The following is a 22274-nucleotide window of genomic DNA, read 5'->3' on the forward strand; positions in this document are numbered from 1 at the left end:
GGGACTTCCCTGGTGGCACAGTGGTTAAGACTCTGAGCTCCCAATGCAGGGAGCCTGGGTTCGATCCCTGGTCAGGGAACTAGATCCCACATGCATGCCGCAACTAAGGAGCCGGCAAGCTGCAACTAAGGAGCCTGCCTGCCTCAACTAAGGAGCCTGCCTGCCTCAACTAAGGAGCCTGCCTGCCACAACCAAATAAATAAATAAATAAATAAATTTTAAAAATAAGAGTTAAGCCAGACTTAAGTGTGTTCTTTAGGAAAATGGTAATCCAATAGAATAAGCTGGAGTCCAATTAGAAGAAAGTGCTCATGGCATTTCATGTAGGTTTTCCCTCAAACTCAGTTTTTAAAAGTCAGTTCAATATTTTACATTGAAAATTATAATGATGTTGAACTCACACAGATTATAAAAGTAAGAAACTTTCTATGTGATAGTGAGGAGTTACAGTTACAAAGTTTATCTCATCTATAAATGTAACTTCGATTGTTAAATCCCTTATACAATAAAGACCTTTATTCAAAAAACTAAAATATTCTGAGCTCTATGTTGTAGGGAGTGAAATGCCCTTTACCACACTAGCTCATTTCATCCTTAACAACTGATAACTTCACTACTCACATTTTACTCATGAGGAAACTGAGATTGAGAAAAATAAAATATCTTTCCTACGCTCAGAGCTGGCAAGACTGAACTCACACTTGCATCCAGGATTACCTACTGACAGAATCTGAAGTCTGGGCTATTCTTGATATCATTTCAAATGTATTCCTCAGTTAGAAACACATTTTTAAAAAGAATTTACCTATAATATCACACACACACAAAATCTCTCTGCCTTGCATTAAAATTTCTATTCTGCCATCAGAATAAGAAATTAAATTTTTAATTTTTTTTCTTTTTTGGCACCGCAGCACGTGGGATCTTAGTTCCCTGACCAGGGATCAAACCCATGCCCCGTGCAGTAGAAGCTCAGAGTCTTAACCACTGGACCACCAGGGAAGTCACGTAAGAAATTAAATTTTTTAAATAGAAGATACACATTCATTAAACAAAGGACTTTAGATATGTGAAAAACTCTAAAACAAACAAAGGAAAAGAAACCCAAAATACTGTATTCAAATGAGTCACCCAAAGTGAAAAAGAAAAACTTTCCCTTTGATCATCTACTGCTTAGGACCATAGAATTCACAGTTGAGCTCACCTTGGTTATTGCCTTTTTCACTTCCTTTAAGAAGTCTAGAATGCTTAGATTCTGCTCTGGCAAGTTTAGGTTGATAATGCCAGGGAAAGAGAAGAACTCATCAGGTGTGAGAGTTACAATTCTTAGGTTCTTTTATTTATTTTTTAGCGATTTTTTTTTTTTTTTTTTTTTTTTTTACTTTAGACATTGCTATCTTATTTTTTTCTAACTTTTTAATTTTATTTTTATTTTTTGGTCTTAGTTGTGGCAGGTGGGCTCCTTAGTTGTGGCATGCGATTCTTAGTTGTGGCATGCATGTGGGATCTACTTCCCTGACCAGGGATCGAACCCAGGGTCCCCTGCAGTGGAAGCATGGAGTCTTAACCACTGGACTGCCAGGGAAGTCCCTAGGTTCTTTTAATATTAACCCTTTTATCAAAGCATTAAAAATTTAGCCTGGATGACAGGGTTTTAAATTATAATTTGAATTGAAATATTTTTATTATTGCTACTTTTATAAAATCACATTCATCTCTGTGTGTGATTCTGTAGCATATCCTATTTTCATGGTAAAAACTTTGGTTCAGATTTGAGTCTACATAGTTTGCCAATTGCCTTTTAACTTTTTATTGTGGTTGCCATAAAGTTTACAATATACATTTATAACTAATCCAACTCTACTTTCAAATAACACTACACCACTTTACAGGTAATGTGAGTACCTTATAATAACAAAATAATCCTAATTCCTCTCTCCTATCCCTTCATCATTGCTTTCATTCATTTCACTTATATATAAGCATACATAAACATATCTATATATCTGTATGTATATATATAATCTACACCTAAGCATACATACTCAAATATACGTTACTGTTAGTACTTTGAATGAACTGTTATCTGTTTGATCAATTGAGAAGAAGAAAAGTAAAACTTTTAATTTTACTTTCTTTTATTCCTTCTCTGATGCTCTTTCTTTTTTTTTTTTTTAATTGGAGTATAATTGCTTTACAATGATGTATTAGTTTCTGCTGCAGAATAAAGTGAATCAGCTATATGTATACATGTATCCCCTCCCTCTTGAGCTTCCCTCCCATCCCAACTCCATCCCACCCCTCTAGGTCATCACAGAGCACTGAGCTGATCTCCCCGTGCTATACAGTAGCTTCCCACTAGCTATCTGTTTTACACATGATAGTGTATATATGTCAATGTTACTGTCTCAGTTGGTCCCACCCTCCCCTTCCCCCACTGTGTCCACAAGTCCGTTCTCTATGTCTGTGTCTCTTTTCCTGCCCTGCAAATAGGTTCATCAGTACCATTTTTCTAGCTTTTTTTTTTTTTAAGTCTAATTTCCAGGTTATTGTCTTTTCAGAGAACAGTATTTCTTCAGTCTCTAAGGACCTAACTCCTTACAGGGGCTTTGGTGGAGGTTGTGGGGCAGCCCCCGCAGGTCTAAATCAGGGTGAAGGTGTTTGATCCTTCCAGGCTTCCCAAGAAGGAGAACTGTTCCTATCTTGCTGTGAATGGCACAACTCACACAGTAATGTAGTTTCACATACAGCTTTGGAAGCACACAGGCATGGAAAACGCTCGCTTTGGAAATGTCCCTGATGGCTTCGCCCTCTACTATGTTCCAGATGTCGAACTTCGTAACGGCCTTGTCCTTGGGCACGCATCGGGCACAGGTGGTGCAGGGAATAGGCTGCACGTGGCCACAGCCCTTTTTGGCACGACCATTGTTCCTTCTTTCCTTGGTCATCTTGGAAGTGAGGAGGCAAGAGAGCCTCCTCCTTTCTTGATGTAGATCTGAGTTAATGACCTTTATCATTTTCTTTCTCTCTAAAAAACTTCCTTTAAACATGTTTTGCAAGGCAGGTCTACTGGCAACAAAATCCCTCAATTTTTGTCTGTCTGAGAGAGCTTTTATTTCTCCTTCACTTTTGAATGGTAATTTTAAAGGGTACATAATTCTAGGTTGGTGGGGTTTTTCTCTCAGCCCTTTAAATATTTCACTCCACTCTCTTCTTGCTTCCATGGTTTCTGAGGAGAAACCATGTAATGGTTTAAATTTAAACCATATAATGGTTTAAATTTAAATGATGTAAATCTTTCCTTTGCTCATCTATAGATAAGGTGTTTTTTCCCCTCTGGCTTCTTTCTTCTTTTACCTTTGATTTTCTATATTTGAAAACGATATGCCTAGGTGTAATTTTTTTGGCATTTATCCTGTTTGGTGTTCTCTGAGCTTCATGAGTCCGTGGTACTCTGTCTGACATCAATTTGGGGGAATTCTCAGTCATCATTGTTTCAAATATTTCTTCTGTTCCTTTCCCTCTTTCTTTTCCTTCTGGTAACCCCATTATGCATATGTTATGGCTTTTGTAGTTGTCTCACTGTCCTTGGACATCCTGTTCTGTTTTTGGAGGGTTTTTTTTCAGTCTTTGGTCTCTTTGCTTTTCAGTTTTAGAGGTTTCTATTGATGTATCCTCAAGATTAGAGATTCTTTCCACAGCCAGGTCCAGTCTACCAATAAACTGATCAAAGGCATTCTTCATTTCTGTTACAGTACTTTTGATCTCTAGCATTTCTTTTTGGTTCTTTCTTAGGGCTTTTATCTCTCTGCTTACACTCCCCATCTGTTCTTGCATGCTGTCTACTTTATTCATTAGAGCACTTGGCATATTAGTGATAATTGTTTTAAATTGCTGGTCAGATAATTCCAATATCCCTGCCATGCCAGGTACTGATGCTTGTTCTGTCTCTCCAAATTGTGGGGCTTTTTTTGTTTTGGGTTTTTTTTTTTTTTTTGCCTTTTAGGAGGCTTGTAATTTTTTCTTGATAGCCAAACATGATGTACTGAGCAAAAGGAATTGCTATAAATAGGCTTTTAATGTTCTGGTGGGGAGGTGTGTGTTATGTCTATGATTAGGTTTCAGTTTTTTAGTGGGTCTATGCCTCTGGTCTGTGAACTGCACAAGTGTTTTTTAGTTTTTTTTCTCTTCTCTTTTAGTTGGAACAGGATAGCTAGAATGGGCTAGAGTTGAGTATCATGCCCTGTGTCCTCCCCTTATAGATCCAAGAAGAGTTGTTGATTCTGCAGTTTGTTCAACATTTACTTGTTGTTAGGATGGAGTAGTAACTTCCAAGCTCCTTACATGCAGAACCAGAAACTGTATTCATAAGTTTATTAAAAATCTTTAGTGGGGGACTTCCCTGGTGGCACAGTGGATAAGACTGTGCTCCCAATGCAGGGGGCCTAGGTTCGATCCCTGGTCAGGGAACTAGATCTCACACACATGCCACAACTAAGAGTTCACATGCTGCAACTAAAGAGCCCGCCTGCCGCAACTAAGACCCAGTGCAACCAAATAAATACATTTTTTAAACTTTATTTATTTATTTATATTTATTTTTGGCTGTGTTGGGTCTTTGTTTCTGTGCGAGGGCTTTCTCCAGTTGCGGAGAGCGGGGGCCACTCTTCATTGCGGTGCGTGGGCCTCTCACCGTCACGGCCTCTCTCTTTGCGGAGCACAGGCTCCAGACGCGCAGGCTCAGTAGTTGTGGCTCACGGGCTTAGTCGCTCCGTGGCATGTGGGATCTTCCCACACCAGGGCTCGAACCCGTGTCCCCTGCACTGGCAGGCAGATTCTTAGCCACTGCGCCACCAGGGAAGCCCAATAAATATTTTTTAAAAAATCTTTAGTGGCAAAAACTGGGTTTTAGTCTGTAAAACTCTGAATATCATCAACCACAGAGAAGATGAGAATGCCATTTTGAGCTTAGCCAGATTTTGAGAAAACAATATCTGAGTTTCACTTTACTCACTAACCTGGACAATTGTAATTCAAATTGTAATTCAATACCCAAATGTCATGTTATTGTGTATACTGGGCTAAGGTACGTACCCCTTGTATGATATAACTGTGTGGAGAACTTGTACATTTAATTTATCAGTACGTACGTACTGACACATACTAGGTACCCAATAAACAGCAGCTTTTAGAATTATTAGGTAAATAGTAAGTGCTTAATAAAGATTTGTTCATTTAAAATATGAAAAATAGACAAAATGGTATTTCATTATTAATACTTATAAATTTTATTCCTCACTGAAATAACTAGGCTCTTTAGCTGGAACCACAGTTAAGGGAATTCCTCTCCAATTTTTAGGGTTTACTTTCATTCTGAATTATTCATTTACTTCTATGCAATGACATTCCAAATCAGTAATGTGTCATCTTTCAACTGCTGACATCATGGAATTTCCTTGTCTCCGGACATTGCTGCAGATACGGAAAAAAAAATACAATGTGTTTTCAATTTACTCATTTAAAAAAAATTTTTTTATATACAACTAATTCTTTTTAATAGTTGCACAATTTATTCATTTTAACTTATTCTTTTACCAGTGGTTGAAGTATACTCTTTTTTTTTTTTTAACATTTATTTATTTATTTATGGCTGTGTTGGGTCTTCATTTCTGTGCGAGGGCTTTCTCTAGTTGTGGCAAGTGGGGGCCACTCTTCATCGCGGTGCGCAGGCCTCTCATTATCGCGGCCTCTCCCGTTGCGGAGCACAGGCTCCAGACGCGCAGGCTCAGTAATTGTGGCTCACGGGCCTAGTTGCTCCGCGGCATGTGGGATCTTCCCAGACCAGGGCTCGAACCCCTGACCCCTGCATTGGCAGGCAGATTCTCAACCACTGCGCCACCAGGGAAGCCCGAAGTATATTCTTAAATGAGCAAACTTGCTTGTATTTCTATTTTTTCTATTTGCTGGACTTTTTTTTGAACAGTGTATATCATGGCCTTTGGGATATCAATGGCCACAATTCAGCACAGTTCTGTTATAGAACATCCAGGGGAACAACTTGAAATCATTGTTTATTTGTTAATAGAGGGAGCTGGAACAGTGATTTTTGGTAGACACTAAACAGGACTTAATATAATTTTATGCTAAGCAGATATATTTCAAAAATAAAAGTGCTTAATGGAATACATGGGAAAGAGATTCTGTACAATACTCTGCCTTTTAAATTCTTAACCACTATATTTATTACTTCAACAATTTCTACCACTCCGTGTCTCAACCTACAAAGTATGCTATGGTCTTGATGAGAGATTAATGAGAAAGCAGAAAGGTGTCCTAGAATTTGTAGTTACATTTTGAAAGTTTACAAAGGGTATTAAAATTTCTGAAGGATGAATTGTTTAGAATGTTTAGAAAATTAATATATAATTTTGTCAAAACAAGCCTGAAATTTAATAGTCATTTAAGTCATTGTTTTGATCTCATTCTCTTTGCTAGCTATTTTCATTTAGGACAATATCTGGGATGCCAGGGAGAGGGGGGTTCTGTGAAGGGCTTGTCTAAGTGGGGGTGTGCAGGGGTGTGCAGAGAGGGTGTGTGAATGTTCAAGGAGATTTACTGGGTCAAAGAAGATGTGCACATGATTCCATGCTGTGCCCAGTACACAATGGCGACCAGAGTCCATCTGGACACTGCTTCTAGGAAGGCTTGCTCAGAGCACCCTACTCATCAGGTTTTCTTGACCTCAATCTTAGGAAGTACACAAAATGTTTATTAAAACCTAAGTAAGAAAATTAATAGAATTTCATGTTTTATCCTTCATGTAAAATGAGAGAGGAGAAAAATATTTTTTCTTTAAACTATCTTCCTGTTCATCTTTTCCGTATTGTAACTAAGACAACTCACATGTATAATTCCACTTTTATAAGACATTGTACCTTATAAATGGCCTCATAATTGTGCTATAGATATAAACGCTACAGAATCTGTCCAGGAGTGAGTCAGTTATCTGGTTCCACATTCGTTACTGTTCCCTCTGCATTTTCCCACCTAAGTCTGGGTTTTATAGAATGATCACCCTGTTCCAATCCTTCCTTCAGACCTCATTTCCCAGGTGAGTAACACTGATCACAACATTCCCATGGACAAAGGGAGAGTCTGCCGAGAACAGACATGCCAATCTCAGCCCACGGTAGGGAGGGCTTTCTTCTTGGTGTCGGCAATCTTGTCCTCATCCAGCTCTGAAGAGATCATACAAAATGAAACCCATGTTCAGATATGAGGTTCATGTCTCTTAATCTTTTTTTTTCCTTTGATATGCATGTAAATCTTTTTTTTTAATTGGGGTATAGTTGTTTTACAATGTTGTGTTAGTTTCTACTGTACAGTGGAGTGAGGTAGAGTTCTCTGTGCTACATAGCAGGTTCTCATTAGTTATCTATTTTGTACATATTAGTGTTGTTAATCTTTACCAAGGTAATTTATTTATTGGTAATTTTTTAAAAAGTATCAAAGTTTCAGATCTATATAATAGTTTCATGGGAAGTGTTTTTAAAATACTTTAAAAAACAGTACAATCCCTATTTTACATGATCATTAAAGTCAGTAAAATATTTTAGTGCTTGTTTCCTTCCCTGGAGAATGCAGAATTTCAATCATTTTCAGTGAAAAAAAGAATAAGGACTTCCCTGGTGGTACAGTGGTTAAGACTCTGCACTCCCAGTGCAGGGAGCCCAGGTTCTATCCCTGGGAAGGGAACTAGATCCCACATGCATGCCGCAACTAAGGAACCGGTGAGCTGCAACTAAGGAGTCCGCCTGCCTCAACTAAGACCCAGTGCAACCAAATAAATAAATTTTTTTTAAAAAAAGAAAAATAATTGGTCTTAGCACCCATTTAAAAAATGGAGTTAGTAGACATCATTACAAAAATCTTTAAATCTGATGTATGATGATACACAATTCTATATGTTTAAAAAGAAAATAAGATTCTTCTATAAAATAATAATTCTAATAACTGAACTTAGAATACTTAGAAACAAGTTAGAATAGCATGCCTGATGAAATATCAAAACTAATATAAGGCTTATGTAGTATTTTTTACTAAGTTCAGAAACATAAAGCACTTTTCCCATCCAGCGCACACAGCCCAATATCAGTCAAGGAACATTTCACTTATGCCGTTCCTACAAACGAAAGCACTAGTGCTAAAAATTCCAATGCTTATGAAATACATAAATATTTTGTTTTATTCCAGGGAATATTTTCTAAAATTCAGACAATGTAACAACGTGAAATAGAAATAAATTCCCTTATTTGAACTTCCTCTATTCTGATAAAGAAGTTTTTCTTATTCCTTTTTCAGAAGAGATCAAAGAAGTAGCTGCCTTTTAGAGTTAACTCATGACTGGCAGTTACCTACTTCGTTCATCCTCATCAGAAGTTTGCCTTCATTCCTTTTGTACGATTGTGATAGGTTACAATCCTTTTATTGAGCATATGGCTTAGATCCTGTGTAGGGCCAGTGAGCTCCTCTCCCCAGATCTGAACAGGCAGGCAGAGATTCCCTTCAGCTCTGCACTTGGCAGTCACTTCACACAAGGTGCAACGTTTACCAAAGAGAATTAGAAAGCTTTTCTCTACTTAAATATATTCTTGTTAAATAATGTGTTTTAGAAGAAAATAAATGTTTACCTTGCATGTTGATAAAATTGGGTAAAGTTAAATTTCAAGTCCTTCATTTGAAAGTAATCACCATTAAAGAATTGTTTAGCAGATCTGCTTAACCCTGGACGTGAACTCAACGATGGATTCACCAAAGATTGGGGAACAAAATCTCTCCAAGTATTGATAGTACATTAGGAATTTTCTCTCTCAGAAGGCACTATCTCAGCATAGTGTAAAGAATTCCCTCTTTTGATTCCCTGTGGGTCTTGGTTACATGGGCTCTGATTGTAACCATTAAACAAACCTCCTTGGATACTCAGCCTCTGTTTTTATGCCTGGCTGGAGGGAATAATGGCCCCGTAGTCACTGCAGCCTGCTGTGTGGTTGCTGGGAGAGTGGATTAGCTATGCCTGTTTTGGTTTTGAATGAATATACCCCCTGGCAAGCCATGCAGCCAAAATAGTTTGTTAGGTGGCACATTTATAGAACTGGTGGCTCACCCTTACAAACACCCTATATTCCTATGGGGTTCAGATTTCTTTATCAAAAATGCACAGATATGGGAGCAGCACTCATAGAATAAGCCTGTCTTTCTTTTTTTTTTATAGATTTATTTTATTTATTTATTTTTGGCTGCATTGGGCCTTTGTTGCTGCACGCGGGCTTTCTCTAGTTGCGGCGAGCGGGGGATACTATTTGTTGCGGTGCGCGGGCTTCTCACTGTGGTGGCTTCTCGTTGCGGAGCACAGGCTCTAGGCACGCGGGCTCAGTAGTTGTGGCTCGCGGGCTCTAGAGCACAGGCTCAGTAGTTGTGGCACACGGGCTTAGTTGCTCCGTGGCATGTGGGATCTTCCCGGACCAGGGCTCGAACCCGTGTTCCCTGCATTGGCAGGCGGATGCTCAACCACTGCGCCACCAGGGAAGCCCCAAGCCTGTCTTTCTTACTTCATCTCCTCTTTCTATCTTTTGAAAGAAGAGAAGAATGTAAGGACATGTCCACAAACCTTTATGTAGTTCCATTCCTATCACATCTCCAGGAAAATCAGACCAACTAGTTTATATGAATAATCTATATCAGGAGATTAATAATCAGTGAGACTAGCTGACTCTGAAGTTTGTGCTCAATACATTACTCACAAAAAAGGTATTTGTCTGAAGTCTCTGCCCAGCTGGTTGCCTTCCCTGAACTCTTCAGTAGAAATGAGTATATTCTCTGAACAGTTGGGGGTCAATGAGGGATATGGGCAGGGGAAAGGTGTGTGGTTTCTGCGGGGTCCCTGGAGTTCCAGCATCAAAAGTCCTGAGAACTTGGGGGAGGAGTCAGCCCCACTCAAGCCAAGAGTGGAGATAACCTAGGTTGTGGGGAATGAATTTTCAACTGGGTTTGTTATACTTAAAGCAGTTATGAGGATGCCCTTCTCTTCAAATGGAAGTTTGTATACCTAAAGGTCTGTTAATCATGTCCTGGAAGAAGAAACTGTCTGAATTAAATCTCTCTCAAGACAATACACTTCTACAAAATTAGACAGAGGGAGTAGTCAAAAATTGTTTTGGAAAATTAGTAGCTGGAATAGTTAAAATTCCTATAGTACCAATTCTAGTAAAGAAGTACTCCAGTAAGTTTCCCCTGCTGCCATATGATGATTTTCCCAGAGATACTGGGTGAGTGGAATGAATTTCATTAGCTAAAGGGAGTATATGTTCAATCCAATACGTACCATACTAACTATATCAATATAATAGAGAAAATTAATAATATATTTATGTATAAGGAACTCACCAATTTCCAGAGGAAGTTAAAAGGATTACATCTTCTTTTATTTTCCTCTATTAAGGGAGAAAGGATTAGAAGTCTAATTTCATCTTCCCCGTTTTGTTTTTCACCCAGAAAATACAGTTTTTATTTCTTTCTTTCTATACGTATTTAGTTATTCTTGACTTCCCTCCAGGTTCAAGTAGTTGATTTCTATTTTTTTACTTTGTTACTTTGTTTTCCCACTTCTTCTTAAGCCAGTCAGCAACTGTGGCTCTGTGATTTTTGCTTTACTGTTGAATCTTTGCTAGAGATGAAGTGATGTAGGCTAGAGCATGTATCAATGACTCTGCAGACTTCCACTTAAGTTTGCCTTCTCTCAACACTTTTATTCACATATAAAAATATACCCATACACATACACAAACACAAGCGCTTATGGTAATTTTCTATTTAAGTAAACTGATTTGAGTACTTTTTAATTTATTAATTTATTTTTTGAGTACTTTTTTAATTCAAGGAGTTCTTTTGTAATGAAAACACACACCCCTAGCTTATCTAGCAGCAATAGGAAAAGAAATGCAATCTTCTGGCCCAAGTACAAATTCTTCTTCATAAAATCTTTAAATATTCAATATCAATTCCTTTGAAATAAGTGTTTTTTTTCTCTCTATTCTGGCTATGTTTTAGTGCAAATACATTTGTCTCCTTTAGGTCCTAAAGTTTTCAACTGAAACATGTTTTGTTTTGTTTTTTCTCTTTTTCTTTCAAAATTGTTTTGCATATTTGAACCTACATAGCAGCAGTTAAAAATGGCCTGCATCTGTAATGAAGAGACCTTTGAAGGCTCATAAAGCTTACTGATGCTTTTTGTTAGAAGAGGTCATAGATATTTAAAAGATTGCGAAAATGTTAAATTAAACTTCTCCCAGTTTGTCAAGGGCATACTTTTCTCTTGTAATCTAGATTCCTTATGCCTTCATTAGTTGTTAGTTGCTTTTTTTGGGGGGGGTTTATATTTATTTGTTTGGTTGCACTGGGTCTTAGTTGTGGCAGGCGGGCTCCTTAGTTGTGGCATGCGAGCTCTTAGTTGCGGCATGCATGTGGGATCTAGTTCCCTGACCAGGAATCAAACCCGGGCCCTCGGCATAGGGAGCGCAGAGTCCTATCCACTGCGCCACCACAGAAGTCCCTAATTGTTAGTTTAAAATTAGTTATTTAAAATAACTGAAAACTGTGTCTGAGTCTTGTTGGACTACATCTTGTACATGAGAGTAAGACATCATAATTCAATTTTTCTGATTGAGTTCAGCACAGGACAAGCAACACTTCCTTCAAACTCTGAGAGAAACACATTCATCTATCTCTTCCTAAATAATGAGGTGAAACTGATATAAAAAAGGGATGGCATAGCCTCACATTGAGTCACTGAGCTTAGTTCTCCTCCCCACTTATCTACCAGATCCTCTTTTTTTTTTTTTTTTTTCCAGATCCTCTTTTTTTAGAGGCTTCTCCTTAGAGCAGCAATGGCCAGGAGAACTCTGTGGTGATGGAAATGTTCTGTATCTGCACTGTCCAATAAGGTAGCTACTAGACATGTGTGGCTTTTGAGCACTTGACATATGGCCAGTGCATTTGATGGACTGAAGTGTAAATTTAATTTAATTTAATTTAATTTAATTTAATTTTAGTGGCTAATTGCTGACATTTGCATAATATAGCCTTATCGTTGTTTGCCTCTAGCTAGTTAAGAAAATATTTGTTATCCTCAGACATATGTTTAGAAGATTATAATTCTTGTCCCATAACTAAGAAGAATAGCCTGATCAGTAATCATAATGTAACAAATTTTACACTGAATCTTTCTATAGTTTAATAACTTGGTGTAGACTTAAGAACTTTAAGTGATTCTTATGCCTAAGTATGATCACAAGAAACAGAAATTTTTGAAGGGAACATGTATTCCGTAAAATATACCTTGAGATAAAAGGAATTTAATTATCACTATTATGATGCAATAATAGAATTGATATATCTTGATATTACTGATATTTATTATAAATAAAAAGTAATCTGCCTAATTAATCTCCTATTATTCATTCTATATATGACTTTTAGAAGTCTCTAGTTCAGAAATTTGGTGAGACACGTGCATACTTCATACTCCCTCAATTCTTCGTGAGTTAACAGGTTTTTTTCCCTACTGTTTCTCTTCTCTCTTGCATATCTTCCTTTTTTTTTTTTTAAGACCTGCTAGGCATTGTCGATCTCACCAATTATATTCAGCCTTTGTCCTACAAAGAGTTTATTACATTGCAAAGAGACATAAAATCATTGAGTTTTGGCATTCCAATATTTTAAAGACTGTGATGATGGAACAACATTGTACAGAGACACCAATAATGCAGTGTTTCTGTGCTTGAAAGAAACCCCACAATGCCAAAACAAAGGTTTTGTTCCCATCCCTTGATTTCATGTATGGCTCAGACAGTGTCACCAACTTAACCAGGTTAACTGCTCTCCCTCACAGCATCAGTTCAGCCACCAAATCTACGCATAAGCCTGGGGTAAAGAAGCTACAGAGGAAAACCTTGGGGAGATGAGAGTTATGAAGGGAAAAACTACTTGTTGTTCTAACCACTCCTCCCAGGAGGAAACTCTGACCCCCCCCCCCCCCAGGGAGTTTCCCTGGGAGCTTTGCCATTGAAACCCACGATACATCCCCTGGCAACAAATGGATCACTGCTCTGCTGAAAGTAGCACAGATGGGGGATGGGGGTTGGGAGTGGTGAAGCTCACAAAGGAACTAGGCTATAAAGGGTCTGTCCACTTAAAAAATAAGCCCAGTTGCATTTCAAGATTTCTTGAGGTCTTTCTCTCATTCAAAAGGGGTCCAGAGTGACTACCTCTTTGCCTGGTATATAAATCTGTGTGCTTTCTTCCTTCTGGGTTTTTTTTTTTTCTCTTTTGGGTGAGGGTGGGTTCTATTGTCCATTGATTTGCGTTTTTATTTTTTAATTGAGAAAAGCCTCATTACGGAAGTGATAATTTCATCTTCAGGTCTCCTGTGTCATTACGTTAAGTGACACACTATTCTTTATTTCCCCATTAAGTATATTAATAGGTAACTGTAGAGAGTTCTTAGAATTGCGCTTTGTGTACATAATACTCATAGATGTAAGTTTCTTGTACACGAAATTAAGAAAACAAGAAGCCACATGAAAGAGTTAACATGGGAAGTGAAATTAACTAATTTACTTCATATTATATGTATTTACTTACATAGTATTATATATAGTTATTTTTGAGATTCAGGCAATACGAAAGAGAAAAGAAATATATTTTGTGTGAAATCCTGTTTCTGTCCTGTCCTGGTGTATTTGGAGTTAATATGTATCCTTTCCATCTTAATGTATGTAAAATTCATTCTAAAACCTTATAAGTAAGTATCTGAATTTTTCTAAGTTATTCTAAGCAAGGTTTGTCAAAATAGAGCATCTGAAAAATGGTTTTTTCCTCATTTATTGACAAAATATCTTATTTTAAGACTTTGTTTTCAGTAGATAAGTTGCCCGTTGGTGGTTTACTCTGTAATTTTTGACATTTTGGGTAGCATTGTGACAGTAGTGTACAGGTAGTGGAGTAGTGTAGGGGAGAACACATGAAATTCAGGCAGGATGACTTTGTATGATCTTGCATTTCTTGGGTCTGGTAATGTATGCCAACTCACAGTCTACCCAAGTCTATTTCTTTTATTTTGAACTCAAGTTTAGTTGGTCCCTTTTTGGTGTTTGAATTTACATGCCTCAGGAAGCAGTACCTTCTAAGCACCTTCTTAATAAGTAAACAGGTTCTAATTGGGGATCAGTTTTTGTTTCCCATCACTGCTGACTTCTTTTTGGTCATAAGAATGAGATTATATTATATTCATGAATATGAGGTTAATCAAATGAAAGATAGGTTTCAAAAATAAAAATAATCAAAATTTTCATCTCTGTAAATAAAGAGTGAAACCACTAGCTAATTTGGATGTTAAAAGTCACAAAGATGTCAGGGGTAGGGGATTAAGAGATACACACTATTATGTATAAAATAAATAAGCTACAAGGATATATTGTACAACACAAGGAAAGTAGACAATATTTTATGATAACTATAAATGGAGTATAACCTTTAAAAATTGTGAACCACTATGTTATATACCTGTAACTTATATAATATTGTACATCAACTATTAAAAAATAAAAAAGCAATCACAAGGATGTGTTTAGAAACTCTGACTACCAGAGGCAGAGCTGCATGCTTCAGAACAAGGGCTCTGCTTCAACAGAAATTCTCAAGTCTAAGGCCACCAGATGCTATAGAAATGAGGGAAGGAACGGATTCTTCTACATCTGGAATGGAGGCTTCTTGTGATGCTTCACCCATTAAAATAACACACAAATAGCTTTAGGTTTCCATTTTTTACAAGCATTTGTATGTGTAGTGCATAGGTTAGGTATATAGTTCTTAAGACCCAATAAAGGTTTGCACTGTAGCCAGCTTTCATTGCTAATTCAGTTCAAACACCATTGTTCCTCTGAATTAAATGTTTTCCCTTCATAATAATATCAACCATTCATTGAGTGCCATATGTTATCTCAATTCTCACGAAGCTCTGTGAGGTAGTTATTATTATCCCTCTTTTACATATGAAGAAACTAAAGTTCAGAATGCCTAGGTAGGTTTTTCAATATCACACACCCAAGTCTCTCTGGATCCAAAGCAGTGCTCTTTGCCTTTACACTACGAAAATTTATGTCTACAATCCTGGCTTGGTTGGACACAGAGGGGCTGAATCAAGGGACCCTTCTTCCATCTGGATTCACCGTAATTTTCATAAAACATGTGTCGATCTAATATACTTAACCACTGTAAATAATGAATATAGTTAGCATTTTATAAGGCACATGCCTGCCATGTGTATTATGCATATTCCTTACTTCCCCTTTTCCCTCTTCTGCTACCGATATGGCTTTATAAAACTGGAATTGAGGAAGGGGAAATAAAATTAACTGATAAAACCTCTAGTCAAATGCTAGCTTGAGGAAAAGCATACAAATACAATTTAGTTGGAAGATATGAACTTGTAATTTGCTCATTGTATTAGTCTACTCAGACTGCCATAAGAAAATACCTTAGACTGAAATTTATTAACAGAGCAACAGAAGTTTATTTTCTCACACTTCCAGAGGCTAGGAAGTCCAAGATTGAAGTGCTAGCTGGTTAGGTTTCTGATAAGGACTGTATTCCTGGCTTGCTGATGGTTGCCTTCTTGCTGTGTCCTCACATGGGCAGGGAGTGGGGGAGTGAGGGAATGAGATAACTGGCCTCTTCTTATAAGGACCCTAATCCTATAAGATCAAGGCCCCACCCTTATGACCTCGTTTAAACCTTAATTACTTCCTTACTCTTAATAAAGCCAAATTGGGGGCTAGGTTTTCAACATATGAATTTTTGAGGACACAGTTTAGTCCATAGCACTCATGATTTTTCCATTCACTATTTTGTGCTTGTCTGAGAGTAAAGTAGGCCTGTCATTATCACTAAAAGCACAGGGATAGTCCATAGGTCACATAATAAACCATTGTGAAGGGATTTATAAATACTTTAAAAGAAAGTTTGACTATCTTACTATGTAAAAATACAATAATTTCTTTTTTAAAATATTTATTTATTTATTTATTTAATTTGGCTGCATCAGGTCTTAGTTGCAGCACATGGGATCTTTAGCTGCGGCCTGCGTGATCTTTAGTTGCAGCATGCGAACTCTTAGTTGCAGCATGTGGGATTAGTTCTCTGACCAGGATTCAAACCTGGGCCCCCTGCACTGGGTGCACGGAGTCTTAGCCACTGGACCACCTGGGAAGTCCCCAAAATACAACAGTTTCTAATAAAATTGTTATAACAAATATATAAACAATACAAAAATTATGGGACGAAGGAAAGGCAGTTCTAAGAAAGAAGTTTGTAGCTATAAATACCTATATTAAGAAAAAAAAAATGTCTCAAACAAGCAATCTTATTTTACACCTTAAGCAACTAGAAGAAGAAGAACAAACTAAGCCCAAAGTTAAGAAGGGAAATAACAAAGATCAGAGCAGAAATAAATGAAATACAGACTAAAAAGAAAGAAAAGAGAAAAGATCAATGAAACAATGAAACTAAGAGTGGTTTTTTTGAAAAGACAAACAAAATAGACAAACCTTTAGCTAGACTTACCAAGAAAAGAAGACTCAAATAAAATTAGAAATTAAAGAGAAGACATTACAACTGATACTACACAAATACAAAGGACCCTAAGAAACTACTATGAACAATTATACACCAACAGATTGGACAACCTGGAAGAAATGGAGAAATTACTAGAAACATACAACCAACCGAGACTAAATTATGAAAAAATAGATAATATGAGCAGACCAATTGCTAATAAAGGAGATTGAATCAGTAATAAAAAAAAACCTCCTGACAAAGAAAATTCCAGGACCAGATAGCTTCACTGTCGAATTCTGCTCAACATTTAAAGAAGAGCTAATACCAGTCCTTCTCAAACTCTCCCAAAAAATAGAAGACAAGAAAACACTTCCAACCTGCTGTACAAAAAAACAGAACAAAATTTAAAAAAACACTTCCAAACTTATTTTACAAGGGTAACATTACCCTGATACCAAAGCCAGACAAGAACACTACAAGAAAAGAATATTACAAGTCATATCATTAATGAACATAGATGCAAAAATTCTCAACAAAATATTAGTGAATCATATTCAATAGTATGAAAACAATGATTCAACATGATCAAATGGGATTTATTCCAGGGATACAGGATGGTTCAACATCTGCAAATCAATCAATAATACAATACACTACATTAACAAAATGAAGGATAAAAATCACATGATCATCTCAATAGGACAGTCTCTTTAATAAATGGTGTTAGGAAAACTGGATTGTCATATGCAAAAGAATGAAATTGCACTCTTATCTTACACCATACAAAAAAATCAACTCAAAATGGATTAAAGACATGAACATAAGACCTGAAACTGTAAAACTTCTAGAAGAAATATAAAGGGTAAGCTCCTTGACGTTGGTCTTGGCAATGATTTTCTGGATTTGACACCAAGAGCAAAGGCAACAAAAGCAAAAATAACAGGTGGGATTATATAAAACTAAAAATCTTGTACTGTGCCCCTGTCAGAGAATAAGCCATTCCACATAAGTGAATTTTCCAGGAAACTAAAAATTGCAGTGTCAAAGACCTATTTTATTAATACATTTGAAATAAATATTTCTAAAATTTATTATATTTTTCATCTTTTTTGGTAAATAATGAATGCAATTTTTAAATGGGGCAGAGAATAATTTGTTGATTATGTGTCTCTGAAAAATTATCATCAAGTTTCTAGGGAAACAAAGCTAAGTCTTCTACAGAAAACTACTGAAACTTAAGACAAAATATTTCAGTTCCTGGAACTCCCAACTGAATACTGCTAAAAAGTCAGAAGTCGGGACTTCTCTGGTGGTCCGGTGGCTAAGACTCTGCACTCCCAATGCAGGGGGCCCGGGTTCAATCTCTGATCAAGGAACTAGATCCCACGTGCTACAACTAAGAGTTCGCATATTGCAACTAAAGATTCCACATGCTGCAGCTAAAGATCCTGCACACCACGATGAAGATCCCACACACAGCAACAAAGATCCCCTGTGTTGCAGCTAAGACCCCACACAGCCAAATAAATAAATAAATGAATATTTTTTAAAAGGTCAGAAGTCATTTATCACAGAAGGTTTTTCTCCCATGGATAATTCTATAATCTGTTTATTCTATATATTCATTTTTTGTTTCATACTTTTCAATTCAGAGTTGTTATAAACTTGACAATAGTATTTCTGCTACTATTATACCAGTGAACCAAATGTGGGGAAAAAGTTTCTGCTCAGCAAAGGAAACCATCAACAAAATGAAAACGCAACCTATGGAATGGGAGAACATATTTCAAACCACATATCTGTTGAGAGATTAATATCCAAAATATACAAGGAACTCATACAACTTAATAGCAAAAAACCTACAAACAACCCAATTAAAATATGGGCAAAAGATTGGAATAGAGTTTTTCCAGAGAAGACATATGAATGGCTAACAGGCACATAAAAAGGGGCTTAACATCACTAATCATCAGAGAAATGCAAATCAAAACTGCAATATTACCTCACACCACTTAGGAGGACTATTAACAAAAAGGCAAGTGATAATAGGTGTTGGCAAGGATGTTGAGAAAAGGGAATCTCCTGTCCTCAACCTGGAAGAACCTGTTATAATAAGCTCTTGTGACCTCCTTGTTGTAAGTGCTGGCCAGATGTCCATGACCAGAGCCATCAACCAAGCCCAGAAACTCTGGTCAGCGAGAATCACAGCAGAAATCATGTATGACTTGTCACAGTCCCAAGAGGAATTACAGGAGTACTGCAGACATGATGAACTCACCTATGTGACCCTTGTCTCAGATAAAGAAGGAAGCCATGTCAAGGTTAAATCTTTTGAGAAGGAATGGCTAACAGAGAAATGAGTGCTGGAGTCCAATCTCGTGGTCCACGTTGGGCAGAAACTGAGGACTAAAGTCAGTGATGAAAGTGTTACTAAACTTAGATTTGGCTGCTCACTGCTTGAAAGCCAATACTCAAGATACAAGTATTGGTAGAAAGGAAAGGTTGTCTTATTTAGGAGGCCAGCAATCCTGGGAAGAAGGTGGACTCATGTCACAAAGAACCAACTCCCAACTGCCAATCAAGGGGCATGAGATTTTAAAGGGAAGTTTCAGGGGTTGTAAGTGGAGGGAGTGGGCTACATGCAGAACAGCACAGTCAACTCTGACAATCAACTTGAATTTGGTCATGTGGTGGTCTGATCAGTGTCATCTTGATTGTTTTAAGTACAGTTAATCTTCAGTTCCAGGGTCTGTTTGTTCCCATTTCCTTGAGGCCAGTTCTTGGAATTGTGTAAGATGGAGCAGTTTATGTCATGGCTACAGTCTGGTCATCATGCAGTTAACTTCTTCCACCTGGTTGGGGTTTGTGTATCTGCAAAACAGCTCAAAGTACATGGCTCAGAATATTATCTATAGCCCTTGAGGAGGAACTAGAGGTCCTTGACTTTAATGACTAAACTATTATTATTTTGTCTTATTGACTGCTTTTCTTTGCTTCTGCATTTTTCTCACTCCTCTGATTAAATTAATTCTTTGGCTAAACTTTTTCTACAGACAAGAGGCAAGTGGAGGACGTCGGGGGCAGGTGTCACAGGAAGGCCCCTTGGGTCCTGCTCGGTTACAAAAGGACTATCAGAGAAGTTTCTGAAAATCTTGCAGTACAAAATCTGAAGGGGTCATTTTCAAATGCTTCAGGTTTGTTGAAATCCATGAAGCAACATTTGTTCATATTGTGAGTGTGATTGTCCCAGAGAAGCTGTCAGCCAGCACTAGGGGATGGTATGAAACTCAGATAAAAACACTTCATACCTGCCTTGCCAACTTACATCAGAAAAGCAGTGAAATTGAAATTTTGGCTGTGGATCTACCCAAAGAAACAATCTTACAGTTTTTATCATTAGAGTGGGATGCTGATGAACAGGCATTTAACACAACTGTGAAGTAGCTGCTGTCATGCTTGTCAAAATAAAGATACCTCAAATTAGTCTGTGATGAAATTTATAACATCAAAGTAGAAAAAAATGTGTCTGTGCTATTCCTGTATAGCTACAGCGATGAATACTACAGAAACTTATTTTAATTCTCAAGAATGATCATTACATTGTTCAAAAAGACAGGAGCTTATACTATAAATTGTTGCACATTCATTGTAATTTAAAATTAACTTTACATTCTAAGAAGCTGTCCTACAAAGTAAGTTGTAAGTTTTTCATGTGTAATATATTATAAATTTATCTTTTTGAACACAATAAATGCTTTCATATTTAAAAAAGGGAACTCTTATGCACACATGATGGGAATGTAAACTGGTACAGCAACAGTGGAAAACAGTTTTTGAGGTTCCTCAAAAAATTAAAATAGAACTACCATATGATCTAGCAATCCCACGTCTGAGTATATATCCGAAGGAAACAAAAACATTATCTCAAAGAGATAGCTGTACTCCCATGTTCATTGCAGCATTATTCACAATAACCAAGGTATGAAAACAACCTAAGTGTCTGTCAGTGGAAGAATAATCAAGAAATTATTAGATACACTTACAGACACAAACACACACACACACACACACACACACACACACACACAGGAATATTACTCAGCCTTAAAAAAAAATGGAAATCCTGTCATTTTTGACAATGTGGATAACCTGGAAGGCATTATGCTAAATGAAATAAGCCAGACAAAGACAAACACTGTATGGTATTGAAACGGAGCAGGACCCTATGGTCTATGCCACCCATGTCCTCAGCCTGCCTTTTGTCTGTGGAAAAACTTTAGACAAACAATAAGTTTAATCAGAGAAGTGAGAAAATGCAGAAACAAAGGACAAGAGTCAAAGGAGACCAAATAATAATAGTTTAGTCATTAAGCATAGTCAAGGACCTTTAGTTCCTTCTCAAGGGCTATCGATAATATTCTGAGCCATATCCTGTGAGCTGTCTTGTAGATACTGAAACCCACACCAGGTGGAGAAGTTAACTTCGTGATGACCAGACTGTAGCCATGACATCAGCTGCCACAATTCCGAGAATTGGCCTCAAGAAATGGAAACAAACCTACCCTGGAAATAAAGACTAATTGTACTTAAAACAATCCAGATGACGCTGATCAGACCACCAATGACCAAGTTCAAGATGACTGTCAGAGCTGACTGTGCTATTTCTGCATGTAGCCCCCTCCCTCAGCCTATAAAAGCTCTTGCCCCCGATTGTCAGTGGGGGTGAGTTGGCCTATGGACAGGCGTCCGCCCTCCCCCACACTTGCTGGCATCCAAAATAAAGCAAACTTTCCTTTCCACCAACCTTTCCCCTTTATTGGCTTTTGAGGGGTCAGCAGCCAGACCCCACTTTCGGTTACAGTATCACTTAGATGGGGAATCTAAAAAAAAGTTGAACACATAGAAACAGAGTAGAAAAGTGGTTTCCAGGGACTGCAGATGGGGGAAATCAGAGGCTGGTAAAAAGGAAAAAGTCAGTTATGAGATGAATAAGGTCTGAGGATCGAATGTATAACATGGTGACTATGAGTTGATAACACTCAGTTATCAGTTTCAGTTTTGTATAACTGAAATTTGCTAAGAGAGTAAAACTTAAATGTTCTCACCACAAAAAGAAAAAAGGCAAATATGTTAGGTGATGGATATGTTAATTAACTTGACTGGAGGGAGGGGAATCCTTTCACAACGTAGATGTATATCAAATCATCCTGTTGCACACTTTAATTATCTTACAATTTTATTTGTCATTTATACCTCAATAAAGCAGAAAAAATAAGTACCCATGTGCACTCCTAAGTTTTCCCTTAGGTCTCCTTGTGAGAATCACTAAATTATTTAGTTACCTCTTAAGTGTGCTTTTCTTCCTTCTAAATTAGGAGTCTTTAAATAAATTTGTCAGCAAGATTGTTTAAATAAATCTTGTTCTATACAAAATTAGCTTTAAGGAGTTGACAGGATTGATTCAGGGGACAGAAAATTCTGATAAGAATTGGATGTTAGATTACAGACGGGGTCCACGGGTGCTAAGGGGAGGAGAAGTGTTCAGAAACAGGGGAACAAAGTAGCAAAGAAAGAAAGCCCTCAGACCAGGGTAGGTAGTATAC

General features: G+C 37.3%; 2 pseudogenes; one reads left to right on the forward strand and one right to left on the reverse strand.

Moving 5' to 3' along the window:
• Positions 1 to 2598: 2598 nt before the first annotated feature.
• LOC103010713 (40S ribosomal protein S26-like) lies at positions 2599 to 2948 on the reverse strand (annotated as a pseudogene).
• Positions 2949 to 18821: 15873 nt separating this feature from the next.
• Positions 18822 to 20250, forward strand: LOC103012344 (eIF-2-alpha kinase GCN2-like; annotated as a pseudogene).
• Positions 20251 to 22274: the final 2024 nt, after the last annotated feature.

The sequence above is a fragment of the Balaenoptera acutorostrata genome, chromosome 3, assembly GCF_949987535.1.
Source record: "Balaenoptera acutorostrata chromosome 3, mBalAcu1.1, whole genome shotgun sequence".
Taxonomy (NCBI): Eukaryota; Metazoa; Chordata; class Mammalia; order Artiodactyla; family Balaenopteridae; genus Balaenoptera; species Balaenoptera acutorostrata.